Source organism: Tamandua tetradactyla, chromosome 8, assembly GCF_023851605.1.
Source record: "Tamandua tetradactyla isolate mTamTet1 chromosome 8, mTamTet1.pri, whole genome shotgun sequence".
NCBI classification, from domain to species: Eukaryota; Metazoa; Chordata; class Mammalia; order Pilosa; family Myrmecophagidae; genus Tamandua; species Tamandua tetradactyla.
In genome coordinates, this window is record NC_135334.1 from 11,994,359 (window position 1) to 12,018,118 (window position 23,760).

Consider the following 23,760-nt stretch of genomic DNA (forward strand, 5'->3'; position numbering starts at 1 on the left):
AATAAACCTCTCTTTCTTTGGTCCCATAGACTAGGTGAAGTCCTAAAACATAGACAATGTCTTCCTTATCCTGTATTCTGATTTACCTTTGTCCCGACCTGATTGGCTTCATTCTTAGGTATAATTGAAGCCTGATCTCTTTTTCAGTTTATTTAACAGTTGTTTTATGTAGCATTACTGACCTTCAGAACTTCAGATCTCCTACTCTGACTCTTACATGTCACACAGGTACCTAAAGCTCCAGGGAAATAACAGGTTATACATATATAGCACAGCCTCTCAAAATCTAGAAATAACTATTACAGCTTTGGACTAAATGTGACTGCTATAAGAGTTTACAACCTAGGTCCCAATTTTCTTATAAGTATTTTCTAAATGTGACCATACATTATTTGCTCTTTGTTTCTGGCTTACTTTTGCATCACATAGTGTCCCACAACTTCATTCACAATGTTGCATGCCTCAAAACTTTGTTTCTTTCTGTAGCAGCACAATATTTGATCATATGTTCACTATTCTACTTCTCTGTCAGTATATCCTTCAGCAACCTCCATGCATTGGACATCATGCATAATGTCCAAAGTCAAAAGCCATGTCTCACATTACCCTCACTTAGTGATATAATCATCAACACTCTCAATTTTAGACAATTTTCATTATTCTGAAGAGAAAAATAACTGATAAACATACCCTTACCAAATAGAAAATCCAAGCCTTTCCTTAATTTTTGTCCCTCCCCAGCTCCCATTATATACCCTAGGTATTGCTGTGGTACTGTTGATGACTTGCTGTTAAACATATCCCATAGCATGCAATAGTAGTTTCCCCCCTATACTCTGTGTGCTAGTTTGAATCCTAGAAAAGCCTAGTTTTTCCCTAGATCTAGTTATGTACCCTAGAAAAGCCATGATTTAATCCTAGATCCAATCTTTTTAGGGCATCTGTTTCTTTTAATCTTGATTCAATGCAGTAGGGTTGGAACTTTGATTAGATTATCTGATGGAGATGTTACATGCCAATTGTGGATGTGACATTTTGATTAGATGGAGAAGTGACTCCACCCATTCAAGGTGGGTCTTCATTAGTTTACTGGAATCCTTAAAAAAGGTGAGACATTTTCAAGAAACCTCAAAGCTGATGCAGATGCTTGGAGAGCAGAAGTTATAGAGCCTGCACAGCCAGAGACCTTTGGAGATGCCGGAGGAAACCACCCCCAGAGAAGCCCTATGAAATGAGAAGCAGAGAGAGAAAGCTAGCAGACATTGCCATGTGACTTCCCAGCTGACAGAGGTGTTCCAGATGGCATCAGCCTTTCTTGAGTGAAGGTAACCTCTTGTTGTTGCCTTAATTTGTACATTTTTCACAACCTTAGAACTGCAAACTTGTAACTTATTAAATTCCCTTAGAAGTCATTCCTTTTCTGGTATATTGCATTCTGGCAGCTTAACAGACTAAAACACACTGATATTATAAACTCTTTGTACAAGATTCATACCTTTGAAGTAGTTCATGTAAGAACTTATTTATATTTGTAGTGTTAATTGATGAGATACATGGCTCTATACAACCCCTTTAAATCAATTCACCTTCAATATGGCAATATTATTATAGACTGACTAATGAACTGCCTTCACTTCTATCCATTCCCTTACATTTTAATTCAACCTCATTAGCTAACCATTCACCCATATTTAGCATCCATGTATCTCTAGGTCCCTTGTATTCTATATTATAAGCCTTTGAGTTTACCTTTACCAGGGTCATAAAAGCGAAGTCATACAGTAGTTATCCTTTTGTGTCTGGTTTATTTCACTGAGCATTATGTCCTCAAGGTTCATCCATCTTGTCATATGCTTCAGGACATCATTTCATCTTACTGCTGCATAGTATTCAATGCATGTATATATCACATTTTGTTTATCTGCTCACCTATTGATGGGAAATTGGAATGTTTCCACCTTTTGGCAGTTGTGAATAATGTTGTTATGAACATCAGTATACAAATATTTATTTGTGTCACTGCTTTCAGCTCTTCTGGGTATATATCAAGTAGTGGCATTACCAGGTCATAGGGCAACTTGATATTTACCCTTGCAAGGAACCAAACAGTCTTCCAAAGTGGCTGTACCATTATACATTCCCACCAGCAGTAAATAAGTGCTCCAATTTCTTCACATACTCTCCAACATTTGTAGTTTCCTCTTTGTTTAATAGCAGCCATTCTTATAGGTGTAAGGTGGTAACCATTGTAGTCTTGATCTGCATTTCCCTTATAGCTAATTAAAATGGGCATCTTTCATGTGTTTTTTTTTTTTAGGAAGGGCATTCATGATCCAGGAATTGAATCCAAGTCTTCCACATGGAAGGTGAGCATTCTACCACTGAACCACCTGTGCATAAAAAGATGGCTTTTTAGCCATCTGAATTTGATCTTTGGGAAGTGTCTATTCATATCTTTAGTTCTGTTTGTTAAGGTGCCAGAATACAACATACCAAATATGGAACAGCTTAAAAAGGAGAATTTATTAAGTTTAAAATTTACAGTTGTAAGAAGAAAATGTTATTTGATGCATAAAAGTGTTTAATTTTGAGGAGTTTCCATTTATTCATTTATTTATTCAATGCTCTTGCTTTGGATGTAAGCTCTAGGAAACTGCCTCCTAGTATAAGATTTATAAGATATTTCCCTACATTTTCTTCTTAAAGTTTTGTGTTCTTAGATCTAATGTTTAGGTCTTTGACCCATTTTGAGTTAATTTTTGTATAGGGTGTGAGATATGGATCCTCTTTCATTCTTTTGCATGTGGGTATCCAGTTCTCTAGGCACCATTTATTGAAGAGACTGTTCTGTCCCAGGTGAGTTGGCTTGACTGCTTTATCAAAGATCAACTGTCCATAGATGAGAGGGTCTATATCTGAACACTCTATTTGATTCTATTGGTCAGTATATCTATCTTTATTCCAGTGCCATGCTGTTTTGACCACTGTAGCTTTGTAATATGTCATAAAATCAGGTAGCGTGAGACTTCTGACTTCATTTTTCTTCTCAAGATATTTTTAGCTATTCGGGGCAACCTGCTCTTCCAGATAAATTTGGTTATTGGTTTTTCTATTTCAGAAAAGTAAGTTTTGGGGATTTTAATTGGTGTTGCATTGACTCTGTAAATCAATATAGGTAGAATTGACATCTTAATTAAATATAATCTCCCAACCTATGAGCATGGTATGCTCTTCCATCTATTTAGGTTTTCTGTGATTTCTTTTTAACAATTTCATGTTTTCTTTGTATAGGTCTTTTGTCTCTTTAGTTAAATTTATTGCTAAATATTTTATTCTTTTGGTTGCAATTGTAAATGGAATTTTTTTCTTGATTTCCCCCTCAGATTGTTCATTACTAGTGTATAGAAACACTACAGATTTTTGAGTGTTGATCTTGTAACCTGCCACTTTGATGTCCTCATTTATTAGCTGTAGTAGTTTTGCTGTGGATTTTTTGGGTTTTCAACATATAGTATCATATCATCTGTAAACAGTGAGAATTTTACTTCTTCCTTTCCAATTCTGATGCCTTCTATTTCTTATTCTTGTCAAATTGCTCTGCTAGAACTTCCAACACAATGTTGAATAACAATGGTAATAGTGGACATTCTTGTCTTGTTCTTTTTTTTTTTTTTTTTTACATGGGCAGGCACTGGGAATCAAACCCGGGTCCTCTGGCATTGCAGGCAAGCATTCCTGCCTGCTGAACCACCGTGGCCCACCCCTTTGTCTTGTTCTTGATCTTAGGGGGAAAGTTTTCAGCTTTTCCCTATTGAAGATGATATTAGCTGTGGGTTTGTCATATATTCCCTTTATGATTTTAAGGAAGTTCCCTTCTATTCCTATCCTTTGAAGTGTTTTCAACAGGAAAGGAATGTTGAATTTTGCAAATGCTTTGTCTGCATCAATCGAGATGATCATGTGGTTTTTCTGCTTTGATATGTTGATATGGTGTATTACATTAATTGATTTTCTTATGTTGAACCATCTTTGCATATCTGGGATGAATCCTACTTGGTCATGATATATAATTCTTTTAAGGTGTTGCTGGATTCGATTTGCTATAATTTTGTTGAGGATTTTGCATCTATATTCATTAGAGAGATTGGTCTGTAGTTTTCTTTTTTTGTAATATCTTTGGCTTTGGTTTGAGGGTGATGTTTGCTTCATAGAATGAGTTAGGTAGCGTTCCCTCTTCAATTTTTTTGAAGAGTTTGAGCAGGATTGGAACTAATTCTCTTTGGAATGTTCGGTATAATTCACATGTGAAGCCATCTGGCCTGGACTTTTCTTTTTGGGGAGCTTCTTAATGATTGATTCAATTTCTTTACTTGTGATTGGTTTGTTGAGGTCATCTATTTCTTCTCAAGTCAAAGTTGGTTATTCATGTCTTTCTAGAAAGTTACCCATTTCATCTATATTGTCATATTTATTATCATTATGTTGTTCATAGTATCCAGTCATTACTTCCTTTATTTCTGTGGGGTCAGTGGGTATGTCTCCTCTTCTATTTCTGATTTTATTTATTTGCATCCTCTCTCTTCTTCTTTTTGTCAGTCTTGCTAAGGGTCCATCAATCTTATTGATTTTCTCATAGAACCAGCTTCTGGTTTTGTTGATTTTTTCAATTGTTTTCATGTCCTCAATTTCATTTATTTCTGCTCTAATCTTCATTATTTCTTTACTTTTGCTTGCTTTGGGGTTAGTTTGCTGTTCTTTCTCTACTTCTTCCAAGTGGCCAGTTAATTCCTCAATTTTTGCCCTTTCTTCTTTTTTGATATAGGTATTTAGGGCAATAAATTTCCTCTTAGCACTGCCTTTGCTGCATCTCATAGTTTTGATATGTTGTGTTTTAATTTTCATTTGCCTCAAGATATTTACTGATTTCTCTTGTAATTTCTTCCTTGACCCACTGTTTGTTTAAGAGTGTGTTGTTGAGCCTCCACATATTTGTGAATTTTCTGGCACTCTGACTATTAGTGATTTCAAACTTCATTCCTTTATGATCTGAGAAAGTATTTTTGTATGATTTCAATCTTTTTAAATGTATTGAGACTTGCTTTATGACTCAGCATATGGTCTATCCTTGAGAATGATCCATGAGCACTTGAGATAAAGTGTATCCTGCTGTTATAGGGTGTAATGTTCGATAAATGTCTGTTACATCTAGCTCATTCGTTGTATTATTCAAATTCTCTGTATCTTTATTGATCCTCTGTCTAGATATTCTGTCCATTGATGAGAGTGTGGAATTGAAGTCTCCAACTATTATGGTAGATGTGTCTATTTCTCTTTTCAGTGTATTCAGTGTTTGCCTCATGTATTTTGGAGCATTCTGGCTCAGTGCATAAATATTTATGATTGCTATGTTTTCTTGTTGAGTTGTTCCTTTTATTAATATATAGTGTCCTTCTTTGTCTCTTTTAACTGTTTTACATTTGAAGTCTAATTTGTTGGATATTAGTATAGCTACTCCTGCTCTTTTCTGATTCTAATTTGCATGAAATATCTTTTCCCAATCTTTCACTTTCAGCCTATGTTTATCCTTTGGTCTAAGATGTGTTTCCTGTAGACAACATATAGATGGGTCCTGTTTTTTAAATACATTTTGCCAGTCTATGTCTATGGGAGTTTAATCCATTAACATTTCGTGTTATTACTGTATGGGTAGAACTTTCTTCTACCATTTTGCCTTTTGGATTTTGTATGTCATATCTAATTTTTCTTCCTTTTACTTTTACTGATAGTTTTCCTTTCTACATTCTTCTCCACACCTCTCTCTCCTGTCTTTTCATGTCTGCCTCTAGTGCTCTCTTTAGTATTTCCTGCAGAGCCAGTCTCTTGGTCACGAATTCTCTCAGTGAATTTTCTGTCTGAAAACATTTTAATTTCCCTTCATTTTTGAAGGACAATTTTGTTGGATATAGAATTCTTGGTTGGCAGTTTTTCTCTTTTAGTAATTTAAATATATCATCCCACTATCTTCTCGCCTCCATGGTTTCTGCTGAGAAATCTATGCATAGTCTTATTGGGCTTCCCTTGTATGTGATGGATTGCTTTTCTCTTCCTGCTTTCAAGAGTCTCTCTTTATCTTTGACCTCTGACATTCTGATTAGTAAGTGCCTTGGAGTACATCTATTTGGATCTATTCTCTTTGGGGTATGTTGCACTTCTTGAATCTGTAATTTTAAGTCTTTCCGAATTTCCTCCATTAGTTTTTCTCCTCCTTTTCCCTTCTTTTATCCTTCTGGGATACCCACAATATGTATATTCATGTGCTTCATATTGTCATTCAATTCCTGAGTCACTGCTTATATTTTTCCCTATATTTTCTTTTACTTGTCAGATTTCAGATGTTCTGTCCTCCAGTTCACTAATCCTATCTTATGCCTCTTGAAATTTAACATTGTAGGTTTCCATTCTTTTTTTTTTATCTCTTCTACTGTGCCTTTCATTCCCATAAGTTCTGTGATTTGTTTTTTCAGACTTGAATTTTCTTCTTTTTGTTCATTCCTTGACTTCTTTATATCCTCCCTCAACATTGATTTGGTCTTTGATGAGGTTTTCCATGTCTGTTCATATATTCTGAATTAATTTTTTCAACTCCTGTATCTCATTTGAATTGTTGGTTTGTTCCTTTGAATGGGCCATATCCTCAATTTTCCTAGTATGATTTGTTATTTTTTGCTGGTGTCTAGGCATTTAATTACCTTAATTAGTTTATTCTGGAGATTGTTTTCACGTCTTTTACTTAGGGTTTTCTTGCTGGATGAATTTGTTGTCTGTCTGCTCTTTCACATTCAGTTCAGCTTTTTCTGGACCACTAGCTCAGGTTTTAACAGAGGAGAATTTTTCAGTTCTTGTTTTCTTGTTTCTTGCCCTGCCTGTATGGTGCCTTTTCCCCCCATGCTTAGAAGGGTCTACTTAGGTATTATAGACCCCAGCTGGATTTTCTCAGACAAAACTGGCCTCCTGTCAGGAGAAAAGAGTCACCTCCATCAGTTTTCCCTGAGGGTCAGACCCAGCAGGTTGAAAAGAAACACAACCACAAAAACCTCTGTTTTCTTTTATTTCATTTCCCATCAGCCCTGCCCCCTTGGCACCTGGGCAAAAATAAGCTACCTCTGCTTTGACCAGGGTCACCTGAGCTGGGAGCCTATTTTTAGTAGTCAGAATTTGTAAATTAATTCCATACTTGAAGCTTAGTTGTGCTCAGCCCCTGCCTCTGGTAAAGTCTCTTTCCTTTCCCCTCTGGGAAGCAGCCTGTGGGGGAGGGGCACCAGCTGCCATGGCTGGGGGTAGTCACGGTTCTGGGGGGGCTTGCAGCCCATCCAGTTGATCCAGACTGGGGTATGCTGTGTGTCCGGTCACTGATGTGGCCCCAGGAGCTGTTCTGTACTGTTCCTGGTTATTTAGTAGCTGTTCTGGAGGATGAACTAAATCCTACACCTTGCTAAGCTGCCGTCTTGGCACCTCCCCGTCACACACCCCTGGGAGTCATGTTCCACATAAAGAGGGAGAGGGCAGTGAGTTTACTTGTTGTGTTGGCTGATAGAGAGAGGCCACATCTTAGCAACAAAAGAGGTTCTCTTGGGGGTGACTCTTAAGCCTAATTTTAAGTAGGCTTACCCTATCCTTTGTAGGGTTAAGTTTCATATGAACAAACCCCAAGACTAGGGGCTCAGGCTATTGCTTTGGTTGTCCCCACTGCTTGTGAGAATATCAAGAATTCTCCACTTGAGGGAGTTGAATTTTCCCCCTTTCTCGCCATTCCCCCAAGAGGACTTTGCAAATACTTTTTTATTCACTGTTCAAAACAATCTGCCACCCAGCAATATTGAACGCGGATTAAAGAATGTGGATTTTCTAGGGTACATAACAGCTTCAAAGTGGTAGAAGCCCATTTTATAATTGGGCTGTTTGTTCTTTTGTGTTGAGCTGTATGACTTCTTTGTGTACACAGGATATCAAACCTTTATCCAATACACGATTTCCAAATATTTTCTCCCACTGAGTTGGCTGCCTCTTCATCTTTTTGACAAAGTCTTTTGAGGTACAAAAGCATTTGATTTTAAGAGTGTCCATTTATCTATTTTTTATTTCATTGCTTGTGCTTTGGGTATAAAGTTTAGGAAGCTGCCTCCTACTACTAAGTCTTGAAGATGTTTCCCTATATTTTCTTCTAGTAGTTTTATGGTACTGCTTCTTACATTTAGGTCTTTGATCCACTTTGAGTTAATTTTTGTATAAGGTGTAACATAAGGGTCCTTTTTCATTCTTTTGGCTATTGATGTCTAGTTCTTCTATGCCCATTTATTGAAAGAATGGTTTTGTCCCAGTTCAGTGGATTTGGAGGTCTTGTGGAAGATCAGCTGGCCATAGATTTGGTGGTTTATTTCTGCACTCTCAATTTGATTCCATTGGTCAATAATTCCATCTTCATGCCAATACCATGTTGTTTTGACTACTGAGGCTTTATAATAAAATTAAAAATCAGGAAGTGTTATTCCCTCCACTCAGTCCTTCTGTTTTATGATATTATCAGCTATTTAACATCTCTTTCCCTTCCAAATGAAGACTAACTTTTCCTAGTCTTCAAAGTAGATTTTTAGAATTTTGATTGCTATTATGTTTGAATCTATAGATCAATTTGAGTATAATAGACATCTTAGCTACATTTAACCTTCCTCTCCATCATGAGCAGGGACTGTATTTCCACCTAATTAGATCTTTGAATTCTTTTAGGAATGTTCTCTAGCTTTCTATGTACTGGTCCTTTACATCCCTCATTAAGTTTATTCCTATATACTTGATTCTTCTAGTTACTATTTTGAATGGGATTTTTCCTTGTCTCCTCAGTTAGATCATTGCTTTGGTATAGAAACACTACTGATGTGTGCACATTAATCTTAAATTCCACTAATTTTCTGAATTTGTTTATTAGCTCAAGAAGCTTTATTGTAGATTTCTTAGGATTTTCCAAGTATAGTATCATGTCATCTGCATATAATGAAAGTTTTACTTCTTCTGTTCTGATTTATTTGCCTTTTGCTTCTTTTTCCTACATGATTTCTCTAGCTAGAACTTCTAGTAAAATGTTGAGGAATAGTGGTGACATAAGGCATCCTTGTTTCATTCCTCATCTTAGGTGGAAGACTTTCAGTCTTTCACCATTGAGTATGATGCTGGCTATGAGTTCTTCATATATGCCCTTTATCATATTGAGGCAATTTCCTTTGATTTCTACCTTTTTTTTTCTTTTTTACATGGGCAGGCACCAGGAATCAAACTTGGGTCCTCGGGCATGGCAGGCAAGCATTCTTGCCTGCTGAGCCACAGTGGCCCACCCCAATTCCTACCTTTTGAAGTGTTGTTATCAGAAAAGAATGTTGAATTTTTTCAAATGCTTTTTCAGCATCAATTAAGATGATCATGTAATTTTTTCCCTTTTGATTAGCTAATGTCTGTATTATATATATATATATCTTCTTTTCTTTTTTACTGATATATATTATATATTCACATACCATGTAATCATCCAAAGTATAAAATAAATGGTTCACAATATCATCATATAGCTGTGCATTTCTCATCACAGTTGACTCTTTTCTTCTTTTTTGTGAAAAAAATAACATTTATACAAAAAGCAATAAATTTCAAAGCACATTGCAACAATAAGTTGCAGAACAGATTTCAGAGTTTGGTATGGGTTACAATTCCACAATTTTAGGTTTTCACTTCTAGCAAATGTGCTATTTTATATTGATTGATTTTCTTGTGTTGACCCACCCTTGTATTCCTGGTATAAACCCCACTTGGTTGTGGTGTATATTATTATTATTATTATTATTATTATTATTATTATTATTATTATTATTTGCTTAAACAACAGGAATTTGTTGGCTTATGGTTTTGAGGCTGGGAGAAGTCCAAAGTTGAAGTATTGGCAAGGCAATACTTTCTCCTAGAAGACTGTGGTGTTCTGGGATGGCCTCAGATCCTAGGCTTTTCCATCACCTAGCAATGCACATGGCAGCATCTTCTTTCTCTTCTGGGTTCTGTTGACTTCCAGCTCCTGGATACTTTCCTAGGCTCCTCTCTATCTGACCATCACTCTGCTTATGAAGGACTCCAGTAATCCAGATTAAAGCCCAACCTGATTCAGTGGGGTCACCCCTTAACTGAAGGAACACCTTAGAAAGATCCTATTTATAATGAGTTCCCACCCCCCAGAATGCAGACCAAGAACATGTACAAACTGGGGTAGACTTGTCAGTCCATTTTGCCTTCATTTTTTGAAAGATAATTTAACTTGCTATAGAATTTTATTTATAATTTTTTTCTTTCAATAATTTGAAATGTAATTACACTACCTTTTGGCATCTGTTATTCATAGTATTGTTTCCCTGTAGGTAGTGAGCCATTTTTCTTTTTTTATTTTTAATTTTCAAAACACTCTTCAACAGTAGCTACAGGACAGATCCCAGAATTTGTCATGGACTACCATACCATCGCCTCAAATTTTACTTCTAGCTGCTCCAGAACATAGCAGCCTAGAAGGAATAAATATTTTTTATCATCACAATTGACTTTTTTTCTTTTTTGTAAAAAATACCATATGTACAAAAAAGCAATAACTTTCATAGCACAGCACAACAATTAGTTGTAGAACAGATTTCACAGTTTGGTATGTGTTACAATTCCACAATTTTAGGTTTTTACTTCTAGCTGTTCTAAGATACTGGAGACTAAAAAGAAATATCAATTTAATGATTCAGCAATCATATTCGTTTGTTAAGTCCTATCTTCTCTGTATTACTCTACCATCACCTTTGGTCTTTCTGTCCCACTCTTTAGGGGTATTTGGGCTATGTCCATTCTAACATTTTTTATGTTGGAAAGGGTTGTCAATAATATGTGTTAGGGAGATGGAAATAGCTGGTTTCTGGAGAGGCTGGCCCCTCTAGGTTTCAGGACTTATCTGATCTAGGGACCCATCTGGAGGTTGTAGGTTCCTGGAAAGTATCCTAGTGCATGGAACCTTTGTAGAGTCTTATATATCACACAACTGTCTTTGCTGAAATGATTTTGGTTGGGGTTTGGCAAGTTATGATAAGTAGCAATGTGTAGCTACATAAGATTGTAGTTGCATAAGATTGATCTCCAGAGTAGCCTCTCAATTCTATTTGAACTTTCTCAGCCACTGATACTCTATTAGTTACACTTCTTTCCCCCCTTTTATTCCAGATGGAATTGTTGATCCCACAGTGCCAAGGCCAGACTCATCCCTGGGAGTCATCTCCCCTGCTGTCAGGGAGACTTTCACCCCTGGATGTCATGTCCTATGTAGGGGGAAGGGCAAAGATTTCACTTGCAGTTGGACTTCGGCCACATCTGGGCAACAAAAGAGGTCCTCCAGAAGTAACTCTTAGGCATACCTATAGATAGACTAAGCTTCTCTACTACATACATACACTTCAAAAGAGTAAGCCTCAAGATCAAGAACTTGGCCTATTGATTTGAGTGTCCCTAATGTTTGACACAGTATCAGTGTGGTAAAGTTTAATAGTTCCATATTTTTTCTCCCATCCCTCAAGGGGTTTTGCCAATGACCCTTTGGTTTTTATTTCTCAGATCTATATATACTTATTCCCCTTTCTCTTTTTATCCCTTAAGTTACCCTTACTGGTGCTCTTCAATTCTGTGCCCTCCTCCTAACCTCCCTCTCCTGTCTTTTGTTTTTTTCAGCCAACAAAACTCCCCTTTGTATTTCATGTAGCACTGGTCTCTTGTTGGCAATTTATCTCAGCCTTTGTCTGTGAAAATTTTAGCCTTTCCCTTGCTTTTTTTTGAAGGACAGTTTAGCTGGGTACAGAATTCTTGGCTAGAAGTCTTTCCCATTCAGGATCTTAAATATATCATACCAATGTCTTTCTGACCTTCATGATGCCTGTTGAGTAGTCTGAACTCAGTCTTATGTGGTTTCCCTTGTATGTAGTAGATCACTTTTCTCTTGAGGCTTTCAGGATTTTCTGCACCTCTTCAACATTTGACATATTGATTAGTATGTGTCTTATAGTAGGCATAATTGGATTTATTCTATTTGGGGTTCATTGGGCTTTTTTGATTTGCATATTTATGTCTTTTACAAGATTTGGGAAGTTTCTTCCATTATCTCCTTAACTAATCCTCCTAGCCCTTTACTCATCTCTTCTCCTTCTAGGATACCAATCATTCTTGTATTTGTGCACTTCATGTTGTCCATCCATTTCCAAGTGCCAATTCAAAATTTTCCATCTTTTTGCCATTTGTTCTTTTGTGCATTCAAAATCAGTTGTCCTAGTTCACTTATTCTTTCTTCTGCCTCTTCAAATATGCTGTTGTGTGTTGCTAGTATATTTTTTATTTGGTCTACAGTCATTAGCTTGCACTATATCTGTCTGCAAATTCATATGCTCTGTAATTTTCTGTTGACTTCAGGCCATTTAATTATCTTGAGACGGTTAATTTGGAAGTTGATTTCCCTCAGTTGTTTAAATTTTTGTATTTGAAGGACAGGAATCGTACAGGGCAGAGCGCAAGGCTAGGCGTGGAGGGGCAGAGCTGCTACACTGATGCCCAGGAGTGTGGGTCCAGCACAGAGGTGGGGTGGGGTGCAAACAGGCCTGAAAGCACAGGGCAGGTCATGGTATGAGGGCACTGAAACAGGTCACAGGGGATGGTGGATTGCAGGGGCTCTCAGGGTGCATGGGATACAGGTCTGGGGATAGGGAGTGGGGACCACGTGTGCAGGGCCCATGGGTTCATGGGGATGGGGCATGACATCTTTGCACAGGGGTTGCAATGCAGAGTGTAGTGTTGCTGGGGTCGGGGCACAGAGGCAAGAGATGTGAGAGGGAATGGTGCATGGGGTTGGCAGAATATAGATATGCATGTGTGCATGTGCCGGGTGTGGAGTGCATGGGGAAGGATGTTGGTGTCAGAGCACAGGGTGTGGGTGGCTAGATTGTGGAGGAGCAGAGCGAGAGTACTTGAGGTGCTGGGGTGTGGGTCTCAGGTGTGTAGGGTGCTGCAAGAGTGAGTCACGAGTCGTGGGTGGGGGGCGGTGCATGTGGGCATGGCACATTCAAAGGGTGCAGCTTGTCTTACTTCCACATTCCCACTTCCCTCTCTGTGCACTCCTGAGGGTTCCAGGTCTCCATTTGGAAATGGACACATTAGACTCTTTACAATAGCTGGATGGTCTCTATAGCAGGGAAAGCTCATTTACTGGCTTGCAGGTTCCCCAAAGGAGTTCTGGGCTGAGGAGCTGAGGGGGCTGGTATCTCAAGCTAGCTGTGGTGGCAAGCATTTCCAGGGCACAGCCTCTTGCCCCTGGGGAGTCTTGATGGAGTCCATTTGCCCAGTTCTCTGCATCTCAATTCCTCATCTTTTTCACCCAGGAAATCCCTATGTAGTGTAGAAAACTCTCTCTGGTCATTTGCATCCTGGAACTGCTGTTCCAGCCATATTTGTGTCACTTTTTTACCTGTTCCTTGAAGTAGGTGTGAAATCAGCCTAACCTATTTCACCATCTTCTTATCATCCCATTTTCAATAACTTGCAATGTCAATATTCATTTGTTCTCCCTCATACAAAAACATTCTTATATTTGTACATATAATCATATCGTTGTCCACTGTAAGCATCACTAAGTTATGCCATCCCAGTCTTTATCCTGTTTTTCCTTCTGGATCATACATGACTTGAGCCCTCCTCCCCCAACATACTCACACTCAGCTCCATTCAATGTACTTACAATATCGTGCTACGATCAGATAGTATTGTGCTATCCATTTCTGAATTTTTACAATCAGTCCTTGTGCCAGTTTGTACACATTATGTGTCCCAGAAAAGCTATGTTTTAATCCTGATCCAATCTTGTGGAGGCAGCTGTTTATTTTAATCTTAATTCAATATCACAGGTTGGAAACTTCTGATTAGATTATCTTCACAAAGATGTGACACGTCCAATTGTGGCTGTCACCTTTAATTAGTTTACGATGTGACTCCACCTATTCCGGGTGGGTCTGATTAGCTTACAAGAATCCTTTGAAAGAGGAAGCATTTTGGAGAGAGCTGGCAGAAATGACACAAGCCTCAGGGGCAACAGGAACTTCTCAGCAGATCTGACACAGATGCAGACATGTAGAGAACAGAGACACAGATGTTTGAAGATACTTGGAGCACAGCAGACATTGCCATGAGATGTTAAGCAAGCCAGAACCTGGAGAGAGCCAATAGAAGCCAAGAGATGAAAGCCAGACCTGGAGAAGTAAAATGAGGTACTCCTATAGGAACAGAGGCTGAAAACATACAGCCCAGGAGCAAGGGACCAGCAGATGCCAGCCACGTGACTACCCAGATGATAGAGGTGTTTCTGACCCATCGACCTTTTTAGAGTGAAGGTAATCTCTTGTTGGTGCCTTAATTTGGATCATTTCACTTCCTTAGAATTGTAAACTTGTAACTTATTAAATCCTCCTTTATAAAAAAAAACTCCATTTCTGGTATATTACATTCCAGCAGCTTTCAAACTAACACAGTCCTGTTGTACACTCTGTACTCCATCAGCATCAAATGCCTAATCCTTCTTTCTATCTCCTGATTACCTGTGTTTTTAACTTTAACTCTCAAAGTTCATTCATTAATGTTCGTTCCTATTAGTGAGATCATACAGTATTTGTCCTTTTGTTTCTGGCTAATTTAACTTAGTATGGCATCCTAAAATTTTATCCATGTTGTTTCATGCTTCATAACTTTATTCTGTCTTACAGCTGCATAGCATTCTATCATATGTATATACCACAGTTTGTTTAGCGATTTGTCCTTTGATGGACATTGGGCTGACTCCATCTCTTTGCAATCATGAATAATGTCACTATACACAAAGGTACACAAATATCTGCCTGTATCCTTGCCTTCAGTTCCTCTGCATACTGTTGGATAAAATGGCAATTCTTTACTTAGATTCCAGTGGAACTGCCAAACTGCCTTCAAGATCAGGTACACCACTCTATATCCCCACCAACAGACCAACAGAGGATAAGTGTGTCTCTTTCTCCACATCCTCTTCAGCACTGAATACTTTTTTTTTTTTTTTTTTAGTAATGGCCATTCTAGTAGCTCTGAGAAGATTTCTCATTATGGTTTTGATTTGCATTTCCCTAATAGTCAGTCATGTTGAGCATCTTTTCATATGTTTTTGATCCATTTGTATTTTCAGTTCTGTAAAATGTCTGTCCATGTCTTTGCCCTTTTTTTTATTAACTAATGGAAAAAAAGAAATTGACCCAACATTTAGAAATCATACCATTCTACATATGCAATCAGTAATTCTTAACATCATCACATAGATGCATGACCATCATTTCTTAGTACATTTGCATCAGTTTAGAAGAACTAGCAACACAACAGAAAAAGATGTAGAATGTTAATATAGAGAAAAAAAATAAAATTAATAATAATAGTAAAAAAAAAAAAACACCTATAGCTCAGATGCAGCTTCATTCAGTGTTTTAACATGATTACTTTACAATTAGGTATTATTGTGCTGTCCATTTTTGAGTTTTGTATCTAGTCCTGTTGCACAGTCTGTATCCCTTCAGCTCCAATTACCCATTATCTTACCCTGTTTCTAACTCCTGCTGGACTCTGTTACCAATGACATATTCCAAGTATATTCTCGAATGTCGGTTCACATCAGTGGGACCATACAGTATTTGTCCTTTAGTTTTTGGCTAGACTCACTCAGCATAATGTTCTCTAGGTCCATCCATGTTATTACATGCTTCATAAGTTTATCCTGTCTTAAAGCTGCATAATATTCCATCGTATGTATATACCACAGTTTGTTTAGCCACTCTTCTGTTGATGGACATTTTGGCTGTTTCCATCTCTTTGCAATTGTAAATAACGCTGCTATAAACATTGGTGTGCAAATGTCCGTTTGTGTCTTTGCCCTTAACTCCTTTGAGTAGATACCCAGCAATGGTATTGCTGGGTCGTATGGCAATTCTATATTCAGCTTTTTGAGGAACCGCCAAACTGCCTTCCACAGTGGTTGCACCATTTGACATTCCCACCAGCAGTGGATAAGTGTGCCTCTTTCTCCGCATCCTCTCCAGCACTTGTCATTTTCTGTTTTGTTGATAATGGCCATTCTGGTGGGTGTGAGATGATATCTCATTGTGGTTTTGATTTGCATTTCTCTAATGGCCAGGGACATTGAGCATCTCTTCATGTGCCTTTTGGCCATTTGTATTTCCTCCTCTGAGAGGTGTCTGTTCAAGTCTTTTTCCCATTTTGTAATTGGGTTGGCTGTCTTTTTGTTGTTGAGTTGAACAATCTCTTTGTAAATTCTGGATACTAGACTTTATCTGATATGTCATTTCCAAATATTGTCTCCCATTGTGTAGGCTATCTTTCTACTTTCTTGATGTTCTTTGATGCACAAAAGTGTTTAATTTTGAGGAGCTCCCATTTATTTATTTCCTTCTTCAGTGCTCTTGCTTTAGGTTTAAGGTCCATAAAACCACCTCCAATTGTAAGATTCATAAGATATCTCCCTACATTTTCCTCTAACTGTTTTATGGTCTTAGACCTAATGTTTAGATCTTTGATCAATTTTGAGTTAACTTTTGTATAGGGTGTGAGATATGGGTCTTCTTTCATTCTTTTGCATATGGATATCCAGTTCTCTAGGCACCATTTATTGAAGAGACTGTTCTGTCCCAGGTGACTTGGCTTGACTGCCTTATCAAAGATCAAATGTCCATAGATGAGAGGGTCTATATCTGAGCACTCTATTCGATTCCATTGGTCGATATATCTATCTTTATGCCAATACCATGCTGTTTTGACCACTGTGGCTTCATAATATGCCTTAAAGTCAGGCAGTGCGAGACCTCCAGCTTCGTTTTTTTTCCCTCAAGATGTTTTTAGCAATTCGGGGCACCCTGCCCTTCCAGATAAATTTGCTTATTGGTTTTTCTATTTCTGAAAAATAAGTTGTTGGGATTTTGATTGGTATTGCATTGAATCTGTAAATCAATTTAGGTAGGATTGACATCTTAACTATACTTAGTCTTCCAATCCATGAACACGGTATGCCCTTCCATCTATTTAGGTCTTCTGTGATTTCTTTTAAGTTTTTTGTAGTTTTCTTTATATAGGTTTTTTCTCTCTTTAGTTAAATTTATTCCTCGGTATTTTATTCTTTTAGTTGCAATTGTAAATGGGATTCATTTCTTGATTTCCCCCTCAGCTTGTTCATTACTAGTGTATAGAAATGCTACAGATTTTTGAATGTTGATCTTGTAACCGGCTACTTTGCTGTACTCATTTATTAGCTCTAGTAGTTTTGTTGTGGATTTTTCCGGGTTTTCGATGTATAGTATCATATCGTCTGCAAACAGTGATAGTTTTACTTCTTCCTTTCCAATTTTGATGCCTTGTATTTCTTTTTCTTGTCTAATTGCTCTGGCTAGAACCTCCAACACAATGTTGAATAATAGTGGTGATAGTGGACATCCTTGTCTTGTTCCTAATCTTAGGGGGAAAGTTTTCAATTTTTCCCCATTGAGGATGATATTAGCTGTGGGTTTTTCATATATTCCCTCTATCATTTTAAGGAAGTTCCCTTGTATTCCTATCTATTCCTATCTTTTGAAGTGTTTTCAACAGGAAAGGATGTTGAATCTTGTAAATGCCTTCTCTGCATCAATTGAGATGATCATGTGATTTTTCTGCTTTTATTTGTTGATATGGTGTATTACATTAATTGATTTTCTTATGTTGAACCATCCTTGCATACCTGGGATGAATCCTACTTGGTCATGATGTATAATTCTTTTAATGTGTTGTTGGATACGATTTGCTAGAATTTTATTGAGGATTTTTGCATCTATATTCATTAGAGAGATTGGTCTGTAGTTTTCTTTTTTTTGTAATATCTTTGCCTGGTTTTGGTATGAGGGTGATGTTGACTTCATAGAATGAATTAGGTAGTTTTCCCTCCACTTCGATTTTTTTGAAGAGTTTGAGGAGAGTTGGTACTAATTCTTTCTGGAATGTTTGATAGAATTCACATGTGAAGCCGTCTGGTCCTGGACTTTTCTTTTTAGGAAGCTTTTGAATGACTAATTCAATTTCTTTACTTGTGATTGGTTTGTTGAGGTCATCTATTTCTTCTTGAGTCAAAGTTGGTTGTTCATGTCTTTCCAGGAACCTGTCCATTTCATCTAAATTGTTGTATTTATTAGCGTAAAGTTGTTCATAGTATCCTGTTATTACCTCCTTTATTTCTGAGAGGTCGGTAGTTATGTCTCCTCTTCCATTTCTGATCTTATTTATTTGCATCCTCTCTCTTCTTCTTTTTGTCAATCTTGCTAAGGGGCCATCAATCTTATTGATTTTCTCATAAAACCAACTTCTGGTCTTATTGATTTTCTCTATTGTTTTCATGTGTTCAATTTCATTTATTTCTGCTCTAATCTTTGTTACTTCTTTCCTTTTGCTTGCTTTGGGATTAGTTTCCTGTTCTTTCTCCAGTTCTTCCAAGTGGACAGTTAATTCCTGCATTTTTGCCTTTTCTTCTTTTCTGATATAGGCATTTAGGGCAATAAATTTCCCTCTTAGCACTGCCTTTGCTGCGTCCCATAGGTTTGATATGCTGTGTTTTCATTTTCATTCGCCTCGAGGTATTTACTAATTTCTCTTGCAATTTCTTCTTTGACCCACTTGTTGTTTAAGAGTGTGTTGTTGAGCCTCCACGTGTTTGTGAATTTTCTGGCGCTCCGTCTATTATTGATTTCCAACTTCATTCCTTTATGATCCGAGAAAGTGTTGTGTATGATTTCAATCTTTTTAAATTTGTTAAGACTTGCTTTGTGACCCAGCATATGGTCTATCTTTGAGAATGATCCATGAGCACTTGAGAAAAAGGTGTATCCTGCTGTTGTGGGATGTAATGTCCTATAAATGTCTGTTAAGTCTAGCTCATTTATAGTAATATTCAGATTCTCTATTTCTTTATTGATCCTCTGTCTAGATGTTCTGTCCATTGATGAGAGTGGTGAATTGAAGTCTCCAACTATTATGGTATATGTGTCTATTTCCCTTTTCAGTGTTTGCAGTGTATTCCTCATGTATTTTGGGGCATTCTGGTTCGGTGCATAAATATTTATGATTGTTATGTCTTCTTGTTTAATTGTTCCTTTTATTAGTAGATAGTGTCCTTCTTTGTCTCTTTTAACTGTTTTACATTTGAAGTCTAATTTGTTGGATATTAGTATAGCCACTCCTGCTCTTTTCTGGTTGTTATTTGCATGAAATATCTTTTCCCAACCTTTCACTTTCAACCTATGTTTATCTTTGGGTCTAAGATGTGTTTCCTGTAGACAGCATATAGAAGGATCCTGTTTTTTAATCCATTCTGCCAGTCTATGTCTTTTGATTGGAGAATTCAGTCCATTAACATTTAGTGTTATTACTGTTTGGATAATATTTTCCTCTACCATTTTGCCTTTTGTATTATATATATCATATCTGACTTTCCTTCTTTCTACACTCTTCTCCATACCTCTCTCTTCTGTCTTTTCGTATCTGACTCTAGTACTCCCTTTAGTATTTCTTGCAGAGCTGGTCTCTTGGTCACAAATTCTCTCGTGACTTTTTGTCTGAGAATGTTTTAATTTCTCCCTCATTTTTGAAGGATAATTTTGCTGGATATAGGAGTCTTGGTTGGCAGTTTTTCTCTTTTAGTAATTTAAATATATCATCCCACTGTCTTCTAGCTTCCATGGTTTCTGCTGAGAAATCTACATATAGTCTTATTGGGTTTCCCTTGTATGTGATGGATTGTTTTTCTCTTGCTGCTTTCAAGATCCTCTCTTTCTCTTTGACCTCTGACATTCTAACTAGTAAGTGTCTTGGAGAACGCCTATTTGGGTCTAATCTCTTTGGGGTGTGCTGCACTTCTTGGATCTGTAATTTTAGGTCTTTCATAAGAGTTGGGAAATTTTCAGTGATAATTTCTTCCATTAGTTTTTCTCCTCCTTTTCCCTTCTCTTCTCCTTCTGGGATACCCACAACACGTATATTTGTGCAGTTCATATTGTCCTTGAGTTCCCTGATACCCTGTTCAAATTTTTCCATTCTTTTCCCGATAGTTTCTGTTTCTTTTTGGAATTCAGATGTTCCATCCTCCAAATCACTAATTCTATCTTCTGTCTCTTTAAATCTATCATTGTAGGTATCCATTGTTTTTTCCATCTTTTCTATTTTATCCTTCACTTCCATAAGTTCTGTGATTTGTTTTTTCAGTTTTTCTATTTCTTCTCTTTGTTCAGCCCATGTCTTCTTCATGTCCTCCCTCAATTAATCGATTTTGATTTTGAAGAGGTTTTCCATTTCTGTTCATATATTCAGCATTAGTTGTCTCAGCTCCTGTATCTCATTTGAACTATTGGTTTGTTCCTTTGACTGGGCCATATTTTCAATTTTCTGAGCGTGATCCATTATCTTCTGCTGGTGTCTGGGCATTTAGTCAGATTTCCCTGGGTGTTGGACCCAACAGGTTGAAAGATTTTTCTGTGAAATCTCTGGGTTCTGTTTTTCTTATCCTGCCCAGTAGGTGGTGCTCGTGGCACACGTTTGTCTGCGGGTCCCACCAGTAAAAGGTGCTATGGGTCCTTTAACTTTGGAAAACTCTCACTGTGGGGGAGGTTTGCCAGCCGAAGGGGCTTGGAAGAGTGCCAGCCAGCCCGGGGGTCCGAACGCGGGGAGGGCCGCTGGCCGCCGCAGCCTGGGAGAGCGCCCATCCGAATTTCCTAGTTGGCCCGGGGTGCCAAGCGTGGCGGGAGGGTGCCAGCCGCCACGGCCCAGGAGAGTGCACTGTTCCCAGCCGGACCGGGGAGTCACGTGTTTGGAAGGGACCCCCCTGGTCACCGTTCTCCGTGGCCTGGGGATTTCCGATCCAATTCTCTCAGTTGGTCCTGGGGGCCGCGTGTGGTGGGGGCGCCAGCCGCCATGGCTTGAGGGGACCGCCTGCCCAATTCTGCCAACTGGCCCGGGAAGGAGGAGGGGAGGGAGTCTGGCCGCTTGCCACCCCGCCCAGGGAAGCCCGCGCCCCTCGGCGATCTCACCAGAGCGGGTTCTCCCAGCCAGTCAGCCGTTCCAGGATGGGGTACGCTGTCTTTTTTATGTCTGTCATGGCTCCGGGAGCTGTTCTGTACCGTTTCTACTCCCCTAGTAGCTGTTCTGGAGGATGAAAGGTGAGAATGGCAAGGCTGTCGAGGATGGTGGCGGAGGAGCCGTTGAAGGCGGAAGAGGGCACGGTGGTGGTTGGAGAGCCGCTGGAGTAGGAGGAGAAAGGGAAGGATAAGATGGCGGATGGAGTGCCCCCGGAGCAGAAGGGGAAAGAGAAGGGCAAGATGGCGGCGGGAGCGCCGCCGGCGGAGAAAGATGAAGAGGAGGGCTAGATGGCGGTGGGAGCGCCGGCGGAGAAAGGGGAAGAGGAGGGCTAGATGGCGGCGGGAGCGCTGGCGGAGAAGGGGGAAGAGGAGGGCTAGACGGTGGCGGGAGCACCAGCGGAGAAGGGGGAAGAAGAGGTCTAGATGGCGGCAGGAGCGCCACCGGCGGAGAAAGAGGAAGAGGAGGGCTAGATGGCGGTGGTAATGCCGGCGGAGGAAGAGAAAGAGGAGGGCTAGATGGCGGCCTGCCCATTTTTTTAAATTGGGTAGTTTGCTGTAGTTGTAGGATCTCTTTATATATTCAGGGTATTAAACCCTTATCTGACATATAGTTTCCAAATATTGTCTCCCATTGCATAGGCTGCGTTTTTACTTTCCTGACAAAGTTCTTTGATGTATAAAAGTGTTTAAATTTGAGGAGATCCCATTTATCGATTTCTTTTTTCATTGCTTGTGCTTTTGGTGTAAGATCTAAGAAACCAACCCCTATCATAAGATTTATAAGATATTTCCCTACATTTTCTTCTAAAAGTTTAATGGTCTTAATTATAATGTTCAGGTCTTTGATCCATTTTGTTTGTTTGCTTGTTCAATTTTATTGAGATACATTCACATATCACAAAAACCATCCAAAGTATAAAATCACTAGCTCACATTTCTCTAATAGCTATGATGTTAAGCATCTTTTTATGTGCTTTTAGCCATTTGATTTTCCTCTTTTGAGAAATGCCTGTTCAAATTTTTTGTCCATTTTTAATTGGGTTCTTTGTCTTTTTATTGTTGAGCTATAGGATTTCTTTATCTATCTTGGATAGTAAATTCTTATCAGATATGTGGTTCTTTTAATATTTTCTCCCATTAAGTAAGTTGTCTTTTCACTTTCCAGACAAAATCCTTTGTAGCATGAAAGTTTACAATTTTGAGGAGATCCCATTTATCTTATGTCATTACTTGTGCTTTGTGCAAAGAAACCATTGTCTACCACAGAATCTTGGCTATATTTCTCTACAATTGTTGTGGTCTTGGCACCTACATGTAGGTCTTTGATCCATTTTGATTTAATTTTTGTACAAGATGTGAGAAACAGGTTCACTTTTATTCTTTTGGATAGGGATATCCAGTTCTCCAAACACCATTTATTGAAGAGGCTGCTGTCCCAGTTGCATTGGATTGACTGCTTTATCAAACATCAACTGTCTGTAGTTGAGACAGTCTGTTTCTGAACATTCAATTCAATTCCTTTGGTCAATATACCTATCTTTATATTAATAGTATGCTGTTTTGACCACTGTAGTTTTGTAATATGCTTTAAAGTCAGGTAGTGTAAGACATCCCACTTCCTTCCTCTTTCTCAAGGTATTTTTAGCTATTTGGGGCACTCTGCCCTTCCAAGTAAATTTGGTTATTGGTTTTTCTATTTCTGAAAGTTAGTTGTTGGGATTTTAATTGGTATTGCATTGAATCTATAAATCAATTTAGGTAGAATTGACATCTTAACTATATTTAGTCTTCCAATCCATGAACATGATAAGTCCTTCCATTTATTTAGGTCTTTGATTTCTTTTAGCAATTTCTTGTAGTTTTATGTGTATAGGTCTTTTGTGGCCTTGGTTAAATTTATTCCTAAATATTTTATTCTTTTGGTTGCTATCATAAATGCATTTCTTTTTCTTATTTCCTCCTCAGATTGCTCATTACTAATGTACAGAAACACTACTGATTTTTTGGTGTTGCTCTTGTACCTTGCCACTTTGCTATATTCCTTTATTAGCTTTAGTAGCTTTGTTGTAGTTTTTTGGATTTTCAGCATACAGTATCATGTTATCTGCAAACAATGAAAGTTTTACTTCTTCCTTTCCAATTCAGGTCCATTTTATTTCCATTTTTCCCCCTAATTGTTCTAGCTAGTACTGCCAGCATAATGTTGAATAGTACTGGTGACAGTGGGCATCCTGGTCTTGTTCCTGATCTCACAGGGAAAGCATTCAGTCTTTCTCCATTGAAGATAATGTTAGCTGTGGGTTTTTCATATATACCCTTTATCATGTTGAGGAAATTTCCTTCTGCTCCTATCATTTGAAGTGTTTTCATTAAGAATGAATGTGAATTTTGTCAAATATTTTTCTGCATCAATTGAGATTATCATGTGCTTTTTCTGCTTTGATTTATTGATTACATTAATTGATTTTTTGTTGTTGAACCAGCCTTG

At 38.2% G+C, this 23,760-nt stretch overlaps 1 protein-coding gene and 1 long non-coding RNA gene across 6 annotated transcripts in view; one reads left to right on the forward strand and one right to left on the reverse strand.

The window, feature by feature from the left end:
* LOC143644061 (uncharacterized) overlaps positions 1–14,921 on the forward strand; it is a 40,546-nt gene extending 25,625 nt beyond the window's left edge. Inside the window, exons 2-4 of one of the 3 annotated variants that reach the window (XR_013156493.1) lie at positions 1,108–1,325; positions 2,318–2,366; positions 14,004–14,921. This is a non-coding gene — a long non-coding RNA (uncharacterized LOC143644061). Of the gene's footprint in view, positions 1–1,107; positions 1,326–2,317; positions 2,537–14,003 lie in introns of those variants that run through there. The other 2 variants (XR_013156491.1, XR_013156492.1) reach the window with 2 other exon arrangements.
* EI24 (EI24 autophagy associated transmembrane protein) overlaps positions 1–23,760 on the reverse strand; it is a 78,012-nt gene that overhangs the window by 12,383 nt on the left and 41,869 nt on the right. The gene's annotated exons all lie outside the window — the stretch shown is intronic.